We start from the raw sequence: 17880 nt of genomic DNA, 5'->3' as shown, positions 1-17880 counted from the left end.
ACGCCGGTGGAACCTCAGGATCAAGGGAGTGAAAGAAAAAGAGGGTGAAAGAACACGAGAGCTGATTGCTGACCTGCTGGTGAAGATTTGTCCTGAGTGGTCTCCCAACATTGACTTTATCATCGACACAGTTCACCGTCTCGGTCGGCGGGAGGAGAACAGAGTGAGGCAAGTTATTGTGCAGTTTACACAGAGAACACACCGCGACATGCTGTGGAGGAAGACCAAGGAGTGTGCGGTCTGCAGGGAGCTTGGCGTCCGTTTCACCGAAGATCTTTGTCCGGCTGACCGGGAGACGCGTGCGGCGCTATGGCCGAAAATTCAGCAAGCGAGAGCAGAAGGTAAACAAGCTTATTACCGCGGTGGAGATGGATTCATCAACGGGCGAAAAATCACCAGTTGAACAGGGTTCGGCAGAGTATGCAATTATTCAAAGGACTTAAAGTTGTGTACTTTAAATAAGACGTCCGGTTGGATGGTTTACATTGTAAATGTTAATAAGGACGGTTTACGTTTGAGCTACTGACACTTTTTGGTATTTTTCTAAAACGTTGCACTAATTAGTAGTTACTGGGCAACATTGTGTTATGTCTTCTTTTTCTTGTTTATCTGTTAATGCTAGGGGCTTAAGGAACAATATTAAAAGAAAATCTGTTTTTTTGTTCTGTAAAGGCGGTAAGAACAATTTTAATTTTTTGCAAGAAACACATTCAACAGCTGTGGACGAAAGGTTTTGGATTAATCAGTGGGGTGATGATATTCTGTTTGATCATGGCTCATCTGCATCTGCTGGTGTGGCTATTCTTTTTCACAACTCGCCAGGTAAAGTGATCAAATCTAGCTCCAGTGGTAACGGTCACTGGCTTTCGTGTGTTATAGATATTGATGGTCAATACTATACTTTAATTAATGTATATGGGTTTAACAGTGCTGCGTTAAACAGAAAGCTTATGTCAGAAATCTCTGATATGATTCAGGAGCTTAATTTTTCTTTTCCAAATGCAAAGCTGATTGTTGGGGGTGACTTTAATATGGTTTTTGATGAACACTTGGACAGATACCCATCAAAATTTCAAGACAGTTTTTTTAACCCCATCCTCATTAACTTTTGCTCTGTCCACAATTTGCTGGATCCATGGCGCAGCAAATATCCTAACACCTTAGAATACTCGTGGTTTAAACCGAATAGCATAATTAAATCCAGGATAGACTATTGGTTGATTTCACCGTTCATGACTAATGCTGTTTATGATTGTTCCATCTCAGCTGCACCTCTTACTGATCACGCTGCCGTAAGGTTGGTCTTTAAACCATCTAGTGACTTCCCTAGAAACAAAGGATACTGGAAATTTAACTCCAGTTTACTAAAATCACAAAGTTTCTGTGACCACATCAAAACTTTAGTCTCAGAAGTAATGAACAATAAGTCCATACCATCTTATAATTCTAAATGGGAATTTTTGAAATACAAAATCCGTCAATACTTTATTGAATATGGTAAATATCAAAATAAAGCTTCCATAATTACAGAGCAAAAAATTAACCTCCTCTGCAATAAGGCAATTCTTTCTGATAATGATAAAAAGAGTTTACAATCACTGTCAATTAAACTGGATGACATTTATATAAGGAAAGCTGAAGGGGCTTATGTAAGATCCAGGGCTAAATGGATAGAGGAGGGTGAAAGAAGTTCTGCCTATTTTTGTCGTTTAGAAAAAGGGAGACAGAAAAATAACTCTATTAAAGCTTTATTGATAAATGGACAGATTGTAGTAAACCCTTCTGAGATCACGAAAGAAATTCGCTCCTTTTACTCCAACTTGTACTCCTCATTAGAGGTCTGCGCGGGACTGCTTTTTTAATCCCGCTCCCGCTTGTTTTAGACCCGCTCCTGCCCGCTCCCGCCAAAAAATCACTTGTTTTAACCCCGCTCCCGCCCACCACATACACATTTCTGTCGCCCCCGCCCGCAATCCTAATATGAATTGAATTAATTAGATTTAGTACTTGAAATTTTCTTATGTATTTATTAAAACAGCAATATAGCGATTGATCGCGCTGTCCCATTTCTTATCACAGTCCAAACACATCCCGTTAGGTGACGTACACCAACACTTTCTGACATGTATCACAACAAGCCGATTTCCATCTCCATTAATTACAATGGAATATGACTTCCATACATCAGACTTTCCTGTAGTTGGCTTAATTGTGGTGTAATCGCCTGTTTTAATAGAATTTTCCACAGCTGAAACTGGTTGACCGTCTACAGCAGGGGTCGGCAACCTATGGCACGCGTGCCACCATTGGCACACCGAGGCATAGTCACTGGCACGCGACACGCTGGACCAGCATCAGCAAAAATATATATTTTAATATAAATTATTATATTAATGGATTATACTTTCGCGAGTGACCGTAGCGCGCGACTCCGCACGCACACCTCGCGCGAACGGCGGAGGCGTTTAAACTTGGCGATCGATCGCGATATAATACTTTTTGTGTCAATTTACACCTCCCCCCCTCCTCGGTCAACAATTTAAACTCGCCGCCATAGTGGCACACTCATTGACTGGACATGTTAAAGTTGGCACTCCATGTCTCAAAGGTTGCCGACCCCTGGTCTACAGTCTCTGCCATTTCTGTATCAAAATGACAAAATGACGCACACTTCATGTTCACGTGATCAGTTGCTTAGCCAATATTTTGAATTAGTTTATTGCTTACTTACTGAATGATTAGTTGTTTTCGTCCTGTTCCTTATGCATGGAAATCATTGCGTTGTTATTATTATAATTTTCTAGACTATTAATTTGCGGGATTTTTCTACATGTATATGCGGTCCCGCTCCCGCATCGCCTGGACTAATTCAACTCCCGCTCCCGCCAATAACAATTAAATTCTGTCCCGCGCCGCAAGATATTCTGTCGGGTCCCGCGGGATTACCGCGGGAGTGCAGACCTCTACTCCTCATCCTATTCTGATAATGATCTTAAATCATTCTTTGATTCAATAAATCATCTGATTCCCCGTATTGATAGTGATTTCTCTCAGCTGTGTTATGCAGATGTTACTATGAGTGAATTGGACACGGCAGTAGGACGTCTTTCTTTAAACAAATCGCCTGGATGTGATGGCCTTACGGCCGACTTTTACAAACATTTTTGGGATATTCTGAGAGAACCGTTTTATTTAATGACGACAGAAGCAGTAAATGATCTGTCCTTCCCAGCTTCTATGAAGCAAGGGGTTATAACACTTATTCTCAAAGTTGGTAAGGACCACACTATTTTAGATAATTTAAGACCCATCACTTTGCTTAATACTGATTATAAAATCATTACTTCGTTATTTGCAAATAGATTGAAAACTAATATGCACCAAATTATCAGTGAGACACAATCTGGTTTTATGAAGGGAAGATCTATACATAATAATATTCGTCTTATACAGGACCTCATTGATTATAACCATCTTATTAAAGATGATGGTTTTATTCTTTACCTGGATTTTTACAAGGCCTTTGATTCTGTAGAGCATCCGTTTATTTTTCATAGCTTAAAATCTTTTGGTTTTGGAATTCGCTTTCAGAATATCATTAAATGTTTATATGAGAACACAACTTCATCAGTTTCACTGCCGAGAGGAACCTCTCCTCCATTCTCTATAGAACGTGGAATTAAACATGGATGTCCCATTTCTCCTTTACTTTTTATAATGGCCACAGAGATGCTCTCTATCTGTATAAAGAACTCCAATATTGCTCCTCTTAATATGTTAGGTAGACCTCTTATCATTAGTCAATTTGCAGACGACACCACTATTTTCATGAAGGATATAAATGAGACTCCAAAAATTTTTCAAATTATTAGTATGTTCTCGAAAGCGTCAGGCCTTAAATTAAATCTGAATAAATGTGAAATGATGTCAGTTCATCCCACTGACTTAGAAGAAGTACATAATATCCCAGTTAGGAAATCGGTTAAATATTTGGGTATAGTGATATCTAAGGATCCTGATGAGAGTGAAAGACAGAATATATGGAAGCTGATTGAGAGATGTCAATCCAGACTCAATTTGTGGTTGTTGAGGGACATTAGTGTGTTTGGCAGAGCTTTTCTAGTTAAATTGGAATCAATATCTAGGTGTATTTATCCATCATACTCATTAGCCATTCCAAACAAAGCTGTTAAAAAAATCAATCAGATTAATTATGACTTTATATGGAAGAAAAAGGTACACTACATCAAAAAAACAGATATGACTAAAGATTATGAGGATGGGGGTCTACAAACTATAGACTTTGATTTTATGAACGGAACTCTTAAATTAAATTGGTTAAAATTATGCCTTAATTCTAACAACTTGTGGTTTCACATTCCCCAAAGTCTGTTCAAAACAATGGGAGGGATTGATTTTCTCCTAAGCTGTGACTTCAGTGTTCAACGTCTTCCTGTGAAACTTTCAAATTTTCACCAGCAGGTGCTGTTATATAGGAAACTTATATACAGTCATAACTTCACTCGACATAATTCACCAATCTGGAATAATCGCGACATCACAGTAAAGAAAAAATCATTGTTTAATGAGGACTGGATGGAAAAGGGTATCTGGTCGGTGTTGCACTTAGTCGATAGTAATGGCTGTCTGTTGTCCTACAATGCTCTATGTCAGCAATATAATTTAAAGTCAAACCCAAAAATATTTAAGTCCATTGTGAATGCCATTCCTAAATCTGTTTTATGTCTAATTGTTGGAGCTCTCACTTATTCACCCATTGTCCCCAGTTTACCACAATTATTGATTGCAAACTGTTCTTTTAAGGACTCTAAACTTTCCAATAAGGTAATCCAGCACACATTTGATAGCATCTTGTACCCCACTCTGCCATATAGGAACTCTATTCTTCAAATTTACACAATACAATCTATCCAAAAGTTGCGTACCAGATACAGTGAGTCCAAGAAGTATTTGATCCCTTGCTGATTTTCTTCGTTGGCCCACTAATAAAGACATGATCATTCTATACTTTTAATGGTAGATGTATTCTTACATGGAGAGACAGAATATCAAGACAAAAATCCAGAATATAATTTTAAAGAATATATTTTAATTAATTTGTATTTCAATGAGGAAAATAAGTATTTGATCCCTCTTGCCAAACACACTCAATACTTAGTGGCAAAGCCTTTGTTTGCAAGCACAGCGGTGAGACGTTTGTTGTAGTTAACCACAAGTTTAGCACACACACCAGGGGGAATTTTGGCCCACTCTTCTTTGCAGATCCTCTCTAAATCATGAAGGTTGGTGGGCTGTCGCTTGGCAACTCTGACCTTCAGCTCCCTCCATAGATTTTCGATCGGATTGAGGTCTGGCGACTGGCTGGGCCACTCCATGACCTTAATGTGATGTTTCTTGAGCCAATCCTTTGTTGCCTTTGCTGTATGTTTAGGGTCGTTATCATGTTGGAAGACCCAACCACGGCCCATTTTCAGATCCCTGGCAGAGGGGAGGAGGTTGTCCCTCAGGATTGTGCGGTACATGGCTCCATCCATCTTCCCAGTGATGCGGTGTAGTAGCTCTGTACCCTTGGCAGAGAAACACCCCCAAAACATTATGCTTCCACCTCCATGCTTGACGGTGGGCACAGTGTTCTTGGGGTCATAGGCAGCATTTTTCTTCCTCCACACATGGCGGGTGGAGTTGAGGCCAAAAAGTTCAATTTTGGTCTCGTCTGACCACAAAACCTTCTCCCAATAACTCGGTTCATCTTTCAAATGATCATTGGCATACTTGAGGCGCGCCTCCACATGTGTTCTCTTCAGCAGGGGTACCTTTCGGGCACTGCAGGATGTGAATCCATTGTTGCGCAAAGTGTTGCCAATTGTTTCATTGCAAACTGTGGTCCCAGCTGCCTTCAGGTCATTTGCTAACTCCTGCCGAGTGGTTGCAGGACGATTTCTGACCGTTCTCAGCATCATTGCCACCCCACGAGGCGAAATCCTCTTTGGAGCACCGGGCCGAGGTCTGTTGATTGTCATGTTATACTCTTTAAACTTTCTGATAATTGCACCAGTAGTTGTTACTTTCACATCCAACACCTTATTAATCTTTTTGTAGCCCATTCCAGCTTTGTGAAGGTCAACAATTCTGACTCTGAGGTCCTGTGACAGCTTTTTGGTTTTACCCATGTTGGAGACTTGAAATCTGTGTGATCTGTCTGATTCTGTGGACAGGTGTTTTTCACACAAGGGATTAGTGAGAACAGGTGGCTTCAGGTCAGGTAACAAGTTGATTGGGAGTGTCTAACTGGTCTGTAAAAGCCAGAACGGCTAATGAATACTAAGGGATCAAATACTTATTTCACTCCATGAAATACAAATCAATTAATATATATTCCTTAGATTTATTTTCTGGATTTTCTTTTTAATATTCTGTCTCTCCATGTAAGAATACATCTACCATTAAAAGTATAGAATGATCATGTCTTTATTAGTGGGCCAACGAAGAAAATCAGCAAGGGATCAAATACTTCTTGGACTCACTGTATCTCAACTATCCAATTGCTCCTAAAGCCAAAGAAGTCCACTTTAAAACTTTAAATGGAATCTATCCCTCCAGTGATTTTATTAAGCATCGGTTTGGGATTGAAACCAACAATTGTGTTTTTTGTGATGGCACCGAAACAACTGAGCATTTATTTTTTCACTGCTTGTTTGTTCAAACACTGTGGTCTGATATTTTTACTTGGTTATCTTTTAAAATACTTTCTCTCAAACGGTTTTCAGTTGATGACATAATTTATGGAATGTGCATAGACAACTATAAGGATGATTTTCTTGTTAATAATATCATCATCCTGGGACAATTCTTCATACATAAATCAAAATATCTTAAAGTCAAGCCTCACTTTTGTCATTTCCACAATTACTTCAGTCTCCACTGCAAAACTGTTTGTTTGCTGCATGGTCGTTATGCCCGCTTTTTCTGTTCTTTAATAGAAGATTATAATTTAGAATAATTTAGCCCCTGTTTTTCCTTTTTTTTTTTTTTTTCTCTGTGTGCACCTATCCATTTTTCTTTCTTGGTGGAATTGTAATGTCTTTGCGCCTTATTGTTTGTAAACTGCATCTATGTATGTTCACTTTTTGTTCAATAAAAAAAAAAAAAAAGAAAGATTGAAATGTGGCCAACACAGGCCAAGATGGTGGTTTCCTGATGAGGCGCCTATTCAAAACATCAACGAGTGTATCAAAATAAGAGTTCACTGTCACGTCTTCGTGTGTGAATTTTTTTTCAGAGTGGGGTAGTTTGTATGGTTGTTATTAGTTTTTTGGTTCGCAGTGAAAGCGATCTTCTTCATTAATTTAAAAACATCGTTGCCAACCATAGGCACTTCAGATGTTTGCTTATCATTCAGTTGTAGGCACTGATTGAACTTAAAGTTTGTTTGTTTTTGTTTCTGTTGCATGTTTTATGTGTTGTAGTGTGATCACTGTTTTCAGAGTGTTTGTATATCTTACCTTGTAGGGACTTCTGCAAGTAAGGGCCTGAATAAATGGCATGTAGACATTTGTAATTAAACATTACATGCATCATACAAGTGATTCAAATAAAACAAGTATATATTATATACATATAATATATACATATACAAATGATATATACAATATAATATATATTATATACATATATACAAGGCAAGGTAAAGTTTTTGCAGATGTTGGATGGGAGGACTCGGCAGTTTGGAAGGGTAAGTCCAGTGTGGATTAATACATATTTAGGTGTTCTTTAGGACTTTTAATTTTAACTTAATAAATTGTAACCTTGCTAATTGGGAAGATACATGGAGACATGTTCCAGAGAAGCTTCATGGAGTACTCATTGTGCAAATTTCAGTGTGACAAAACTTCACATGCTTCACTCTGCTTGTACCCCGAACATGACTGCCGTTTGTGCAGATGGCAACAGAAAACTCTATAGGTTTTGACAGTCAGCAGGGTAAAACTGCTTAATGCATAATAAATGTATGTAAAATGTATGCAACTGTAGGTATCGGGGGTGGACTGGCATACATTACTACCGGGGATTTCCCCGGTGGGCCAAGGGGAAGTATTGTTTCCATTCTAATGGGAGGTAAAAGTTAATATGCTTTACAAAACCCCTTAACCTGTTCTTTGACCATCATGTGTGTTTATTTTTTCAGGTGAGGGAATGTGGGATTTACTGTTGAGGTTCAAAGATACCTGACTGACCCAATAGTTCCACGGTTTATCTCCACCTCTATCAGCTTGCACTGGAATTTTTATGTACACCAGTCTCCTCAGTGCTGTGTGAGGCTTGAAAAATTGTGTCCCAGCACAGTGGAACAAATCCTCTTTTTGAATAAAAACTGAAAACAAAGATGCTAATGTCCACAATCACTAAAATCAATAATAAATCAAACTTGTTTTTCCACAAGCACTTTTGTTATTTTTACATCCATACATAAACATTCACGATATACGTATACATATTAAAAAATGTGATTAATTTTAAAAAGTGTAAAAATAAGAACCCAAACCAGCTAGATATATAAGAAACAACAAATCACAACAAACAGATTTCCTTTATTGACTTATTGACAAAACATGAAAAACTTTAATGAAACAATATGGAGTTAAAGGCTAAAAATGAATAAATAAAAGACGCTGCTTTCACTGTCCACCAGATGGCGATAATGTCCACTGCTTCATGAAGTGAACCTTTTTCCGGTACAATGGCCTAGGTGCACGTACCACTTCCTCGTTGGTGTCAGGATGGTACCATATTTCCGGTTGGTATGCGGAAGTGTCGATGTCATGGCCGAGTCGGAATTCACAAGGTGCCTGTTGGAGTTCCCGAAATTTACCGTCAACGATGTGCGTCGTATTGTCAGAGCATCAAGTACAACGCCACAGAGTACACTTGAAAAGGGTTTCAAGTTCTACGTTTCATCCTACCTCTGCAATTTTGAAGGTAAGTGGCTGACGCTAGTTAGCTAGCTAGCCTGAGGTGGCAGTCTAATGAAGTGATGTTGTTTTTAGTAACGAACCGACCTGTCCTAGTACTAGAAATGCCTTTTAAAAACATGTTTGTATTTCTGATGGAAGTATCAGGCAAAAGTAAGGCTAACGAGATAACAGTGAGGGCTCACTGCTACAGATCTATGAAGAAAACAGATACGCCACACCAGCTGAGAGTTGGACTGGTTAAAATGACACGAGTTCTGTTCAGTGTCACGTTCAAAGTTCTGTTGAACAAGTTCAAAAGTTCGTTCAACACAAGTTCAATCTTTTATCCTTGCTCTTACTTCACGTAAGCTGTGATAACCATAGGCATTGGTTTTCAAAGCTTACAATGGTAGCCAAATGCAGAGTAGCTGAGTGGGAATCATTAGCAGTCTATATTGCCTATAGTAAACAAATGGGAGTTTATTTTACAGTTCGAGCTATTGTTATCTACCTCTATGACTCAAAAGCAGAATATAGTCCACCTCAGCTATTCTTCAAACTGCATTTTCTAAAATCTGTCAATCTGTCTTTCATGTTAACATATGGCTTCAACACTTACACCTATTAACATATTCTGATAACACTCTTCAAGAAGCAGTTGAAGTAAAACCTGCACTGTTCTGTTGTTGGTGGTGGAAACAACAAAATAATATAAATATAAGTAGGCCTGTTTCACTCCTATGTGTAAGCATTTCATCTGGAGTGAAAATGAAGTTTAAATCTGAACTAGTAGATTGAACCATGCACAACACTGTAGAATAGAAAGACAGTATAGCCAAGTGTTTTAAGAGTGATGCAAAACAGCACAAACGTTACATGAGACAATAGACAAGTGACATTCACCACTAACAACATGATGGGACAGATATTGCGCCTATTGACATTGCTGAAGTCTTCTTTTCAAGATATTAAATATTGCCTCTTGTGTATTTCAGATGACATTACGTGATTCAATGCCAGTTGTGCTCATTAAGAGCAACTGCTCTTGTGTTGCTGGTTGCGGAATCTGCAACCACTTGGTTGCATTGCTTTTCCAGACTGCTCATTATTCTGAATCTGGCATGTCTGTCGTGCCTCCTGTCCTTTCATGCACACAGACAGAACAGAAGTGGCATAAACCACCAACAATGGTTTGTCTTATTTCATTATTTAATGTTAGTTTATGTATCACAGTCACTTTACTAACACCATCTTTTAAATTAATAGGCGGTGAAGCCTGGACCCGTGGATGCCATGGTTGTCCTAAAGCCAAAACCAGGTGCTACTACAGCCAGTGGAGTTAGGTATGTAGTACCAAATTTAATAGGCAGATTACAGTGTGTGGTAAAAAAAAATGCTTTTGATCATCTGATAAGACCCTGTTCTTTTCAAAATTAAATTTAGCCTCGTTGTACTTCAGATGACATGTGATTCACAATCAGTTGTGCTGGGGAACAGATTACAATGTGTAAAAATAAATGGTATTCACTCTTCTTTTATTTCAGAAGTACACTTTTCAAGGGCTACAGCGGTGAGCTCCCACACCCGGCCACCCTCAATCCTGGACCAGTCTACGCTGGAATTTAAGCAGATTCTCTTCCACTCATCTGCACAATGAACATCTCGCCTGACAAGCCACTTGTGGACTCCATCTTTGGGAAGGTACAAGTTGGCAGTGTACTGTCCTATCAACAACCACCACCTCCATCTGACAGTGTTGTCATACATGAGGATGCACCCCCATTCCCGAGTCTGCCACTAGAATGTTACCGTCTAAGCCCACCTGAATATTCATTTGTGCCAACACACCAAGAACAGCTACACCTAAGCTCACTTTCTGTGGCCTTGTCACAGTCACACCTTATTGAGGAGGCAACAAGATCCCAAAGTGCTACACCTGAGTGGCATTCACTTAGGAGAGAAAGAGTGACTGCCTCACATTTCAGAGAGGTGAGCCACGTTAGAGGTCCAGGTGCTGCAGAAAGTCTGGCAGAAAGGATAATCCGAGGGACACGACAAACGGCACACGTGAAGAGGGGACTTGAAATGGAAACAGGGGCCTTAAAGGACTGTGCAGTTCTGAAAAACTTGAACTTGACCAAGTGTGGGCTAGTGATTCATCCAGATGCCTCTTGGCTGGGTGCATCACCTGATGGACTTGTATATGACACACTTGAGCGTCCATCATTTGGGCTTGTTGAAATTAAGTGCCCAAATGCACAAAGCTATGTAGACTGCAAATTCCTCAAAGTGGCACAAGGCCTACACAAAATGAAGGAGAGCCATTGTTATTATTGGCAAATCCAGTTCCAGTTATTGATTACTGGTGTGCAGTGGTGTGATTTAGTTATCTGTGCCCATGATGATATCTTTGTGCAGCGAGTTTACAGAGATAGCAGTGTATTAGAAGAGGTGAAAAGGAGGTGTGACATGTTTTTCTTTAACACTTACATGCCAAAATACCTCTCTATGCCCAAGCAATAGAAAATCATAATGAACTCATGAACAATTAAAACAATTTCAATTTATTCTGTCAATTGTATTACTATTGTATTCATTTCATTTTTTACAAATACAGTAAAAGTTAAGAAATACATAATGTTGTATTGTGTTGTCAATTTTACATATAAAAGTGAAAGCATTTTATACAATTAATCATATTGCACTGTACCTTAACATTGCAGCCAATATTTACAGACTAGCATGACCTAAAGCAGGGGTCGGAAACCTTTCTGACTCGGAGCCACAAAAGCAAAATAATTGGAAATTTATTTCAGTGACGATGACATGTCACTCAAGCGAACCGAAACTAAATACCGGACATTTGTGAAATTCCACCTGAACTTTTTTTTAAGTCTCAAAAATAATATACGTTAATTAAACACTCATTAATTCTATTCAAAAGCTTAGCTGCATGCGGCTCTGGAGCCGCGGCTTGCCGACCCATGACCTTAAAGGGATCATTTTAAGGTTGGAGAAAATATAAAATAATAATAAATCACCATCATTCACATTACATCATCTGTCTAATTCTGGATTGAGATTAGCCATTGTTTGCCCAGGCTTTTACCAAGGGGCCATTTTGATAATTCACCTAAAGACAGGCAACAGTAAAGAATTTGGTTTATGCTCCCTGTGATTGAAAGGGGGATCACTGTGCTGAATATTTTATGTTCTTTGACTCTGTGAATCACACGCTCAACATGGACTCTCAGTCTTGCAATGGACTGTGACGTTCTGATCTCTGACCTAGACAGTTGAGCTCTCTTTGACAGAAACGTGGGTATGTGGACTTTGCATGGAACGCAGTCTTCAACAAGGAAACCCTTGTCCACCGTGATGGCCATAGATGGGTCAAGGAGGGCCACAATGCCAGACTGCTTTAAGATCTCTTTATCACTGATAGCACCTTGATAAAGAGAAGACACAAAGGTCACTGCGCCATGAGGGGCTATCCCAATCAACCTTTTGAATGTATAGTGTGATTTATAAGTGGAAAACACTTCACTCTAGAGGAGAAGGGAATTTGGAGTTTGACATCTCAGTTCTGTGCAATCTAAAATTATTTGAGTGTCAGCGTAGTCCTGAAACACATCTGGGAGGTGAGTTTTCAGTGTCCACATCTAACCAAATAGAAACAGCTCCCAATACAGTATAAAGGAAGTTGGCCCAGGTGTTAATAATACAACTAACAGTTGACCGATGTATTCTAAATCTGTGGGCCAAATCCTTTCGCATCAGTCCCAATGACAGGTAGTACATGAAGAGAAAAATCTCATCAATTGCTTGAAGAACCTGGGGAAAAAATACATTATCCTATTGTCATATTACATTATGACTATCAAAACTTCTTTTGATGTAAAGATTAAATTGAAAATGATGACATAACATGCTTTGTATGGACAACAGGAAAACATTTACCGTTGCACTGGCAGAGTGAGGGACCTGATCAGTCTTCTCAACAGTCCGTGCGCTTGTAACCCGTATGATGTTGTGGGTGGCTGGCTCTATTTGCTTCCAAAAGCCCATCAGGTGGGCATGGATTGCAAATCTGTGGAATATAAAAGTTATATATAAAGTTATATAATGGCTAATTCATTCACAATGTATTTCAGACACCAGAGAAGGCCCATCCGTATACTGTGTCCTGCCATATTTTTTATTTACCTGGTAAAGAACCGTATGTCGTCATCAGAGGCAGAAAACCGCTCCAAACAGAACTTGCTGCTGACAGTTAAGTCTTCGATTCGTTTTCAGAGCCTTGATATCTCCTCGCGTAGCTCTTCATTTTCATTGAGGGAGAGATCAAGAGCAGCAGGCTCATTACTGACGCAGTAGTCATGTTCATGACACGGTAAGGGGTCATCATCATCATGGTCAGTCTGCATCTCTGTTAGATCAGTGTTGGGTGGACGCTCTGTTCTTTCCCATACTCCAGGTCGTGGAGTTGGAATAGTATAGTTATTCCATTGAAATAGCACAGGAAAAGCTCCAGGTCGCCGTCGTCGTCGTCCAGCAGGAGTGGGAGGTTCGAGCAGATCAGCAGCGATAAAATGTCGCAAACACACTCGGGAAGTACTCGTGACGATAAAATGATCTCTCCTGATCTTAACCACCCATTGTTTCTGCAGTTCTGAGTCCTTTGGAAAGGTGTGGAAGCTCAGGTAGGAATTACACCTTGTCGATGCTGTGCACAATGGCACACAGCAGTGGTGGTTGGACCTGCTGTCTGTACGTTGTTGAAATTATACTTTTTTTTGTTTACCTGTCATGTTTAGGACACGTAAACGGACAGGAGATGAAGGAAACTTCCAAGTAATTAACAGTAAATATTAGTGATGTTACCCTTGAACCTGAAGCTTCAAAGCTTGTGTCACAAAAGCAACACCCACTGCTTCGAACCACTGTATCGATGCTTGATTCGTTCCACAATGCTTCGTTTCGGCACACAATCACGTGACTGCTTCAGGCACTGATTCAAAAGAGCAAATCTTCGCGGGCACTTCGAGGGTCGTTCGAGGATTGGGAGAAAGCATAGCAACAGCGAGAGACAGAGCCAGCGAGAGAGAGAGAGAAATTAGCGAGTAGAATGGAACCATTGCCAAAAATAGGCCGTTCTGAAGTCTGGAAACACTTCGAAATTTTGCCATCAAATAAGGTTATTAAAAAAATTATAAGAATAAAGACAATTACCTTATTAAAAGCAATTAATGACACTTTGTAAGTCTGTTAGATAATGGGCTGTGCACCAATTATGAATTATATTTTAAATGTATAAAATCCGTCATTATTCTGTGTGTAGTGTTTCATGTCATCAAATCACTAAAACATTTTAGTTTTGGATACTAAGATATGCACCATTATCAAATGTTCTCTTTCATAATTTTATAAAGAAAAGGCAGTCATGGCCTGGTGGTTAAGGAACGGTCTTGTGACCGGAAGGTCATGGGTTCGATCCCCAGACCTGAGAAAGGCCCTTAACCCTCAATTGCTCACTTGTACAAAAAATGAGGTAAAAATGTAAGTCGCTCTGGATAAGGGTGTCTGCCAAATGCCCTAAATGTAATGTAAGATCACTGTGTGATTTTTATTATTCAGCCATCAGTCCTTTTTCTCAGCATTCTGCTCAACCCAGCAGTTAGATTTGGAAAACATGCACAACAAACAATGTAGTTTTATCAGTTGTCTTTATTGAAACAACAAATGTCAAAATTTTAATGCATTTAAACAGTTTATGCTGTAAAAAACAGTTCTCTTGTCTTCAAACCACAAGATACATGAAGTACTTCATGGTTTTGGCCACCAGATGGCGGTACTGTGCACTGTGTCATGAAACTTCGAGTAATTAACCTTTTTTCAACTCATTTCGGAGGAAAGCTTCAGTGCTTCACAAAGCTTCGGTTTGCCATCACTAGTAAATATGCTCGTTACAAGACTGGTGAGGTGAATAGCTAGCACAGTGTACGCTTTCAATGGCTACCGGATGTCAACAACCATCCTAACCTTTTAGCGGAAATTACGTCACTTAACAGCGTGCACATAGGCCATTGGATAGAAAGCTTCAGTGCTTCAGAAAGCTTCGAATTTCAATCACTAGTTATTTGTGTTAAATTGACATCCTAAACATTGCAATCAAATCAACAATACTTTAAGGTATAGTAAAATATAGTAACTAGATAACTTGTTGATCATGTGTTACCTGAGCAACAGTGAGTGCGTCACGGCGTCGTCATCATACGGGTATTTGTCCATTTTCAGTCGTTTTATGTCAGCGCGTGCATTTCACGTTTCAGGTACACAAACGTGTAACTGACACGGCACGCCGGGTGGACTAACGTGTGTATTACACGCTAGGCCGTGATACTGGGTTGACAATTAAAGAATTAAATAATAAAAGGTTTTGTTAAATAATTTTTAATATTGGGGCTCATTTATTTTTTTGTAAAAAACAAACAAACAAACAAACAAAACAGTACAACTTAGTTAAGGTATCCAGTTGAATAGAACAGGTGCTGCAAGCCACAGGTCTGTGATACTATCCCATGAGCAATGCACTCATGGATCATCATCACTTTTATTTAAATAATGCCTGCCCCAATTATGTTGTAGGTCTTACCAAATCTTTATTGCTTCGGGGATGCTGTCAGGGAAATGGCTGGCATGCACCCATCTGGCCACTAGGTGTCCTCATTCCTTGAAAACTAGTGGTCTCCATGGATACTCCTCACACTCACCTGTGTTCCATCAACCTCGTCACCACACTATATAACGCTTCCAGCGACCTACGTTTGAAGTACTGCCAGCTCTTCCCTGTCTGCATACCCAGCTGTTTGTTCTGTCTCTCTGGATTTTGACTACCAGCCTGGCTTGTTTTTTGTTGATACACGGCACAGTATAACGTTGCATCAGTATTTACTGGTGTGACCCCTGCCTGCCTCGTGTACTGCTCTAATCTCAATCAAACTGCACACACATCCTAACTGTGTCTGTTTCCTCCCACAGTCTAAAACATGGAGGTTAGGTAAATTGGCTTTCCCTGGAAAACTAGTCTCTAGTCTCTCTAGAAAACACATGTCTCTTCATGTCCAATGAAAAAACAGTTGTTCAGACCTCCAGGGGGGCTGAGATTTCCATAATATGTTGTGTACAACTGGCTGCCACTTCTCGCCAGTGTGTGAGAATAGTCATGTGCAATTGTACCCGTGTAAAAATTGTAGTTACCTTGAAAAGGCACGATATAAACTCAACATTTATAGAGACACATTCATTCTTGGACATGAAGCAACACTTCATTCAATTGAACATTCATTTGTTCATGGAAATGCATGTGGTGAGGCATAGGGAAAACTCTACATTAAGCTAGCACAAACAAACCTAAACTGAGGGTCCCTCCACAGCGGACGTGCCGATGCCGACTCCTACCTGAGGCCCACACTGGAGGGATTTCTCGGCCTAGAAATAGAACTATAAATATGAAGTGATTAGCACGCTTTGTCTTGCTAATGATATGTAGCACGTTGGAAGCATTGAGACCCCTTCCACAGAAAGCTGGTACAATAATGAAAATACCCAACATGAAGGCTGCAAGGCAAGCTCATCTGTATAGCACTTTTCACACAGTAGAACAATGATGTATTACAATCGATTCTGTAATTTGATATCGTAATACCTAACCAGGCTGTGTTTTTGAAGCTCATGTGGAAAGAAATTCAAAACAGCATGAGCCATATAGCGAGTGTAAGAAGCAAAGTAGTGATACCATATCTGTCATGGAAATGCATCAATAAAGTTAATGAGAAATGTGAGAAAATGAGAATGAATACTGATTTCTTGGAGGAAGACCACTGAGTAGGTTACAATAAAACTACCAAAACTACTAATTGCCACAACACAAAGTAGTTTGAATAGAACAGCTGGGCAACAAACAGACCTGTGTTTTAGCACTGCAAAATGAGTAATTCATAAAGGTCCTTATCAGACAATTACTAAGATATCTTTGAGGAAATGTGTCACATACACTCGTACACACAATTGATTCTTTATTTCTTTACCCTGGACAAGTACTAGTCAAGTCAATTTTATTTACATAGCAGTTTTTACAACAAATGTCACAAAGCAGCTTGGGTCCAGATCCCGAATGAGTAAGCCAGGGGTTGACAGTGAGGTGTGTGTGTGTGTGTGTGTGTGTGTGTGTGTGCAGGGATGATGTTGCGGTGTGTGTGTGTGCGTGGGGCGGTGTGTGTGTGTGTGTGTGTGCGGGGGTGATGGGGCGATGTGTGTGTGTGCGGGGGTGACGTTGTGGTGTGTGTGTGTGTGTGCGGGGGTGATGTTGTGGTGTGTATGTGTGTGTGTGGGGGTGATGGGGCTGTGTGTGTGTGTGTGTGTGTGCGGGGGTGATGTTGTGGTGTGTGCGGGAGTGACGTTGTGGTGTGTGTGTGTGTGTGTGTGTGCGGGGGTGATGGGGTGATGTGTGTGTGTGTGTGTGTGGGTGACATTGTGGTGTGTGTGTGTGTGTGCAGGGGTGATGGGGCGATGTGTGTGTGTGTGGGGGTGACATTGTGGTGTGTGTGTGTGTGTGTGCGCGCGCGTGTGCGCGGTGGCGACGTTGCGGTGTGTGTGTGTGTGTTTGGGGGGGGGGGGGGGGGGTGTGTGACGTGGTGATTATCTGGTCATCCGCATCTTCATCCCCTCCCCTGTGAGGCCAGCTCTGATTGGCTCTTGCTCAGACTCATCATCAGTGCTGGACCCCAGGAAGTGGGCGGTAGGTCATTTCCTGCACTGCCATGGCTGACGTGATGGACAGTGTTGCCAAGAAGTCCTGCTGAACTCTGGTTAAGGTCAGAGATCAGAAAGTCATTTCAGGTGGTTG

The 17880-nt window shown here is 40.3% G+C and overlaps 1 protein-coding gene and 1 long non-coding RNA gene across 2 annotated transcripts in view; both read left to right on the top strand.

The window, feature by feature from the left end:
- Positions 1 to 17880, top strand: part of LOC143485361 (uncharacterized) — a 207038-nt gene that overhangs the window by 54719 nt on the left and 134439 nt on the right. The window lies entirely within an intron of this gene.
- Positions 8831 to 11386, top strand: LOC143485404 (uncharacterized). The gene is made up of 4 exons (XR_013122870.1): positions 8831 to 8997; positions 9132 to 10162; positions 10239 to 10315; positions 10517 to 11386. It is a non-coding gene; the product is annotated as an uncharacterized LOC143485404 (long non-coding RNA).

This window comes from Brachyhypopomus gauderio, unplaced genomic scaffold (assembly GCF_052324685.1).
Source record: "Brachyhypopomus gauderio isolate BG-103 unplaced genomic scaffold, BGAUD_0.2 sc34, whole genome shotgun sequence".
In the NCBI taxonomy this organism is placed as follows: Eukaryota; Metazoa; Chordata; class Actinopteri; order Gymnotiformes; family Hypopomidae; genus Brachyhypopomus; species Brachyhypopomus gauderio.
This window is presented reverse-complemented; position numbering and strand designations above follow the sequence as displayed.